This window comes from Idiotropiscis lumnitzeri, unplaced genomic scaffold (genome assembly GCF_059441095.1).
Source record: "Idiotropiscis lumnitzeri isolate Australia: NSW breed Sydney's pygmy pipehorse unplaced genomic scaffold, RoL_Ilum_1.0 HiC_scaffold_120, whole genome shotgun sequence".
Lineage (NCBI taxonomy): Eukaryota > Metazoa > Chordata > Actinopteri > Syngnathiformes > Syngnathidae > Idiotropiscis > Idiotropiscis lumnitzeri.
The window spans coordinates 528,144-535,976 of record NW_028283658.1 but is presented as its reverse complement, the minus strand read 5'-3'; positions in this window follow the sequence as shown (position 1 = coordinate 535,976).

The following is a 7,833-nucleotide window of genomic DNA, read 5'->3' as shown; positions in this document are numbered from 1 at the left end:
CGCTGTACACATTTGCTATGAGAGGCATTATCTCATAAGGGAAATATTGGACAATCAAATTAATGGCTGCCCAGGCTTCAGGATGTCTTTTTACTCTATATAAAGTTGGAAATTTACATTGGAAACGTTTAGTTTAGCTGTTAATGAAGTTTCGTTTTTTTAGTGCTGAAAATTCATTGTCTGCTGGCGCTGTACACTTTTTCTAAGTGTTGCAATATCTCATGAAGGAAATACTGGACAATCAAATCAATGACTTTCCAGGCTTCAGGATGCCTTTCTACACTATATAAAGGTGGAAATTTACATTGGAAACGTTTGGTTTAGCTGTTATAAAAGTTTGGTTTTTTAGTGCTGTAAATGCATTTTCAGCTCGCGCTGTACACATTTGCTATGAGAGGCATTGTCTCATAAGGGAAATATTGGACAATCAAATTAATGACTGCCCAGGCTTCAGGATGTCTTTTTACACTATATAAAGGTGGAAATTTACATTGGAAACGTTTGGTTTAGCTGTTATAAAAGTTTGGTTTTTTTAGTGCTGAAAATGCATTTTCAGCTCGCACTGTACACATTTGCTATGTGAGGCATTATCTCATAAGGGAAATACTGGACAATCAAATTAATGACTGCCCAGGCTTCAGGATGTCTTTTTACACTATCTAAAGGTGGAAATTTACATTGGAAACGTTTGGTTTAGCTGTTATAAAAGTTTGTTTTTTTAGTGCTGAAAATGCATTTTCAGCTCGCACTGTACACATTTGCTATGTGAGGCATTATCTCATAAGGGAAATACTGGACAATCAAATTAATGACTTCCCAGGCTTCAGGATGCCTTTTTACACTCTATAAATGTGGAAATTTACATTGGAAACGTTTGGTTTAGCTGTTAATGAAGTTTCGTTTTTTTAGTGCTGAAAATTCATTGTCTGCTGGCGCTGTACACTTTTTCTAAGTGTTGCAATATCTCATGAAGGAAATACTGGACAATCAAATTAATGACTTTCCAGGCTTCAGGATGCCTTTCTACACTATATAAAGGTGGACATTTACATTGGAAACGTTTGGTTTAGCTGTTATAAAAGTTTGGTTTTTTAGTGCTGTAAATGCATTTTCAGCTCGCGCTGTACACATTTGCTATGAGAGGCATTGTCTCATAAGGGAAATATTGGACAATCAAATTAATGACTGCCCAGGCTTCAGGATGTCTTTTTACACTATATAAAGGTGGAAATTTACATTGGAAACGTTTGGTTTAGCTTTATAAAAGTTTAGTTTTTTAGTGCTGTAAATGCATTTTCAGCTCGCGCTGTACACATTTGCTATGTGAGGCATTATCTCATAAGGGAAATACTGGACAATCAAATTAATGACTGCCCAGGCTTCAGGATGTCTTTTTACACTATATAAAGGTGGAAATTTACATTGGAAACGTTTGGTTTAGCTGTTATAAAAGTTTGGTTTTTTAGTGCTGAAAATGCATTTTCAGCTCGCACTGTACACATTTGCTATGTGAGGCATTATCTCATAAGGGAAATACTGGACAATCAAATTAATGACTTCCCAGGCTTCAGGATGCCTTTTTACACTCTATAAATGTGGAAATTTACATTGGAAACGTTTGGTTTAGCTGTTAATGAAGTTTCGTTTTTTTAGTGCTGAAAATTCATTGTCTGCTGGCGCTGTACACTTTTTCTAAGTGTTCCAATATCTCATGAAGGAAATACTGGACAATCAAATTAATGACTTTCCAGGCTTCAGGATGCCTTTCTACACTATATAAAGGTGGAAATTTACATTGGAAACGTTTGGTTTAGCTGTTATAAAAGTTTGGTTTTTTAGTGCTGTAAATGCATTTTCAGCTCGCGCTGTACACATTTGCTATGAGAGGCATTATCTCATAATGGAAATATTGGACAATCAAATTAATGACTGCCCAGGCTTCAGGATGTCTTTTTACACTATATAAAGGTGGAAATTTACATTGGAAACGTTTGGTTTAGCTGTTATAAAAGTTTGGTTTTTTTAGTGCTGAAAATGCATTTTCAGCTCGCACTGTACACATTTGCTATGTGAGGCATTATCTCATAAGGGAAATACTGGACAATCAAATTAATGACTGCCCAGGCTTCAGGATGTCTTTTTACACTATCTAAAGGTGGAAATTTACATTGGAAACGTTTGGTTTAGCTGTTATAAAAGTTTGGTTTTTTCGTGCTGAAAATGCATTTTCAGCTCGCACTGTACACATTTGCTATGTGAGGCATTATCTCATAAGGGAAATACTGGACAATCAAATTAATGACTTCCCAGGCTTCAGGATGCCTTTTTACACTCTATAAATGTGGAAATTTACATTGGAAACGTTTGGTTTAGCTGTTAATGAAGTTTCGTTTTTTTAGTGCTGAAAATTCATTGTCTGCTGGCGCTGTACACTTTTTCTAAGTGTTGCAATATCTCATGAAGGAAATACTGGACAATCAAATTAATGACTTTCCAGGCTTCAGGATGCCTTTCTACACTATATAAAGGTGGAAATTTACATTTGAAACGTTTGGTTTAGCTGTTATAAAAGTTTGGTTTTTTAGTGCTGTAAATGCATTTTCAGCTCGCGCTGTACACATTTGCTATGAGAGGCATTATCTCATAAGGGAAATACTGGACAATCAAATTAATGACTGCCCAGGCTTCAGGATGTCTTTTTACACTATATAAAGGTGGAAATTTACATTGGAAACGTTTGGTTTAGCTGTTATAAAAGTTTGGTTTTTTAGTGCTGAAAATGCATTTTCAGCTCGCACTGTACACATTTGCTATGTGAGGCATTATCTCATAAGGGAAATACTGGACAATCAAATTAATGACTTCCCAGGCTTCAGGATGCCTTTTTACACTCTATAAATGTGGAAATTTACATTGGAAACGTTTGGTTTAGCTGTTAATGAAGTTTCGTTTTTTTAGTGCTGAAAATTCATTGTCTGCTGGCGCTGTACACTTTTTCTAAGTGTTCCAATATCTCATGAAGGAAATACTGGACAATCAAATTAATGACTTTCCAGGCTTCAGGATGCCTTTCTACACTATATAAAGGTGGAAATTTACATTGGAAACGTTTGGTTTAGCTGTTATAAAAGTTTGGTTTTTTAGTGCTGTAAATGCATTTTCAGCTCGCGCTGTACACATTTGCTATGAGAGGCATTATCTCATAAGGGAAATATTGGACAATCAAATTAATGACTGCCCAGGCTTCAGGATGTCTTTTTACACTATATAAAGGTGGAAATTTACATTGGAAACGTTTAGTTTAGCTGTTAATGAAATTTCGTTTTTGTTAGTGCTGAAAATTCATTGTCTGCTGGCGCTGTACACTTTTTCTAAGTGTTGCAATATCTCATGAAGGAAATACTGGACAATCAAATTAATGACTTTCCAGGCTTCAGGATGCCTTTCTACACTATATAAAGGTGGAAATTTACATTGGAAACGTTTGGTTTAGCTGTTATAAAAGTTTGGTTTTTTAGTGCTGTAAATGCATTTTCAGCTCGCGCTGTACACATTTGCTATGAGAGGCATTATCTCATAAGGGAAATATTGGACAATCAAATTAATGACTGCCCAGGCTTCAGGATGTCTTTTTACACTATATAAAGGTGGAAATTTACATTGGAAACGTTTGGTTTAGCTGTTATAAAAGTTTGGTTTTTTAGTGCTGTAAATTCATTTTCAGCTCGCGCTGTACACATTTGCTATGAGAGGCATTATCTCATAAGGGAAATATTGGACAATCAAATTAATGGCTGCCCAGGCTTCAGGATGTCTTTTTACTCTATATAAAGTTCGAAATTTACATTGGAAACGTTTAGTTTAGCTGTTAATGAAGTTTCGTTTTTTTAGTGCTGAAAATTCATTGTCTGCTGGCGCTGTACACTTTTTCTAAGTGTTGCAATATCTCATGAAGGAAATACTGGACAATCAAATCAATGACTTTCCAGGCTTCAGGATGCCTTTCTACACTATATAAAGGTGGAAATTTACATTGGAAACGTTTGGTTTAGCTGTTATAAAAGTTTGGTTTTTTAGTGCTGTAAATGCATTTTCAGCTCGCACTGTACACATTTGCTATGTGAGGCATTATCTCATAAGGGAAATACTGGACAATCAAATTAATGACTTCCCAGGCTTCAGGATGCCTTTTTACACTCTATAAATGTGGAAATTTACATTGGAAACGTTTGGTTTAGCTGTTAATGAAGTTTCGTTTTTTTAGTGCTGAAAATGCATTTTCAGCTCGCACTGTACACATTTGCTATGTGAGGCATTATCTCATAAGGGAAATACTGGACAATCAAATTAATGGCTTCCCAGGCTTCAGGATGCCTTTTTACACTCTATAAATGTGGAAATTTACATTGGAAACGTTTGGTTTAGCTGTTAATGAAGTTTCGTTTTTTTAGTGCTGAAAATTCATTGTCTGCTGGCGCTGTACACTTTTTCTAAGTGTTGCAATATCTCATGAAGGAAATACTGGACAATCAAATTAATGACTTTCCAGGCTTCAGGATGCCTTTCTACACTATATAAAGGTGGAAATTTACATTGGAAACGTTTGGTTTAGCTGTTATAAAAGTTTGGTTTTTTAGTGCTGTAAATGCATTTTCAGCTCGCGCTGTACACATTTGCTATGAGAGGCATTATCTCATAAGGGAAATATTGGACAATCAAATTAATGACTGCCCAGGCTTCAGGATGTCTTTTTACACTATATAAAGGTGGAAATTTACATTGGAAACGTTTAGTTTAGCTGTTATAAAAGTTTGGTTTTTTAGTGCTGAAAATGCATTTTCAGCTCGCACTGTACACATTTGCTATGTGAGGCATTATCTCATAAGGGAAATACTGGACAATCAAATTAATGACTTCCCAGGCTTCAGGATGCCTTTTTACACTCTATAAATGTGGAAATTTACATTGGAAACGTTTGGTTTAGCTGTTAATGAAGTTTCGTTTTTTTAGTGCTGAAAATTCATTGTCTGCTGGCGCTGTACACTTTTTCTAAGTGTTGCAATATCTCATGAAGGAAATACTGGACAATCAAATTAATGACTTTCCAGGCTTCAGGATGCCTTTCTACACTATCTAAAGGTGGACATTTACATTGGAAACGTTTGGTTTAGCTGTTATAAAAGTTTGGTTTTTTAGTGCTGTAAATGCATTTTCAGCTCGCGCTGTACACATTTGCTATGAGAGGCATTGTCTCATAAGGGAAATATTGGACAATCAAATTAATGACTGCCCAGGCTTCAGGATGTCTTTTTACACTATATAAAGGTGGAAATTTACATTGGAAACGTTTGGTTTAGCTGTTATAAAAGTTTGGTTTTTTAGTGCTGAAAATGCATTTTCAGCTCGCACTGTACACATTTGCTATGTGAGGCATTATCTCATAAGGGAAATACTGGACAATCAAATTAATGACTTCCCAGGCTTCAGGATGCCTTTTTACACTCTATAAATGTGGAAATTTACATTGGAAACGTTTGGTTTAGCTGTTAATGAAGTTTCGTTTTTTTAGTGCTGAAAATTCATTGTCTGCTGGCGCTGTACACTTTTTCTAAGTGTTCCAATATCTCATGAAGGAAATACTGGACAATCAAATTAATGACTTTCCAGGCTTCAGGATGCCTTTCTACACTATATAAAGGTGGAAATTTACATTGGAAACGTTTGGTTTAGCTGTTATAAAAGTTTGGTTTTTTAGTGCTGTAAATGCATTTTCAGCTCGCGCTGTACACATTTGCTATGAGAGGCATTATCTCATAAGGGAAATATTGGACAATCAAATTAATGACTGCCCAGGCTTCAGGATGTCTTTTTACACTATATAAAGGTGGAAATTTACATTGGAAACGTTTGGTTTAGCTGTTATAAAAGTTTGGTTTTTTTAGTGCTGAAAATGCATTTTCAGCTCGCACTGTACACATTTGCTATGTGAGGCATTATCTCATAAGGGAAATACTGGACAATCAAATTAATGACTGCCCAGGCTTCAGGATGTCTTTTTACACTATCTAAAGGTGGCAATTTACATTGGAAACGTTTGGTTTAGCTGTTATAAAAGTTTGGTTTTTTAGTGCTGAAAATGCATTTTCAGCTCGCACTGTACACATTTGCTATGTGAGGCATTATCTCATAAGGGAAATACTGGACAATCAAATTAATGACTTCCCAGGCTTCAGGATGCCTTTTTACACTCTATAAATGTGGAAATTTACATTGGAAACGTTTGGTTTAGCTGTTAATGAAGTTTCGTTTTTTTAGTGCTGAAAATTCATTGTCTGCTGGCGCTGTACACTTTTTCTAAGTGTTGCAATATCTCATGAAGGAAATACTGGACAATCAAATTAATGACTTTCCAGGCTTCAGGATGCCTTTCTACACTATATAAAGGTGGAAATTTACATTTGAAACGTTTGGTTTAGCTGTTATAAAAGTTTGGTTTTTTAGTGCTGTAAATGCATTTTCAGCTCGCGCTGTACACATTTGCTATGAGAGGCATTATCTCATAAGGGAAATACTGGACAATCAAATTAATGACTGCCCAGGCTTCAGGATGTCTTTTTACACTATATAAAGGTGGAAATTTACATTGGAAACGTTTGGTTTAGCTGTTATAAAAGTTTGGTTTTTTAGTGCTGAAAATGCATTTTCAGCTCGCACTGTACACATTTGCTATGTGAGGCATTATCTCATAAGGGAAATACTGGACAATCAAATTAATGACTTCCCAGGCTTCAGGATGCCTTTTTACACTCTATAAATGTGGAAATTTACATTGGAAACGTTTGGTTTAGCTGTTAATGAAGTTTCGTTTTTTTAGTGCTGAAAATTCATTGTCTGCTGGCGCTGTACACTTTTTCTAAGTGTTCCAATATCTCATGAAGGAAATACTGGACAATCAAATTAATGACTTTCCAGGCTTCAGGATGCCTTTCTACACTATATAAAGGTGGAAATTTACATTGGAAACGTTTGGTTTAGCTGTTATAAAAGTTTGGTTTTTTAGTGCTGTAAATGCATTTTCAGCTCGCGCTGTACACATTTGCTATGAGAGGCATTATCTCATAAGGGAAATATTGGACAATCAAATTAATGACTGCCCAGGCTTCAGGATGTCTTTTTACACTATATAAAGGTGGAAATTTACATTGGAAACGTTTAGTTTAGCTGTTAATGAAATTTCGTTTTTGTTAGTGCTGAAAATTCATTGTCTGCTGGCGCTGTACACTTTTTCTAAGTGTTGCAATATCTCATGAAGGAAATACTGGACAATCAAATTAATGACTTTCCAGGCTTCAGGATGCCTTTCTACACTATATAAAGGTGGAAATTTACATTGGAAACGTTTGGTTTAGCTGTTATAAAAGTTTGGTTTTTTAGTGCTGTAAATGCATTTTCAGCTCGCGCTGTACACATTTGCTATGAGAGGCATTATCTCATAAGGGAAATATTGGACAATCAAATTAATGACTGCCCAGGCTTCAGGATGTCTTTTTACACTATATAAAGGTGGAAATTTACATTGGAAACGTTTGGTTTAGCTGTTATAAAAGTTTGGTTTTTTAGTGCTGAAAATGCATTTTCAGCTCGCACTGTACACATTTGCTATGTGAGGCATTATCTCATAAGGGAAATACTGGACAATCAAATTAATGACTTCCCAGGCTTCAGGATGCCTTTTTACACTCTATAAATGTGGAAATTTACATTGGAAACGTTTGGTTTAGCTGTTAATGAAGTTTCGTTTTTTTAGTGCTGAAAATTCATTGTCTGCTGGCG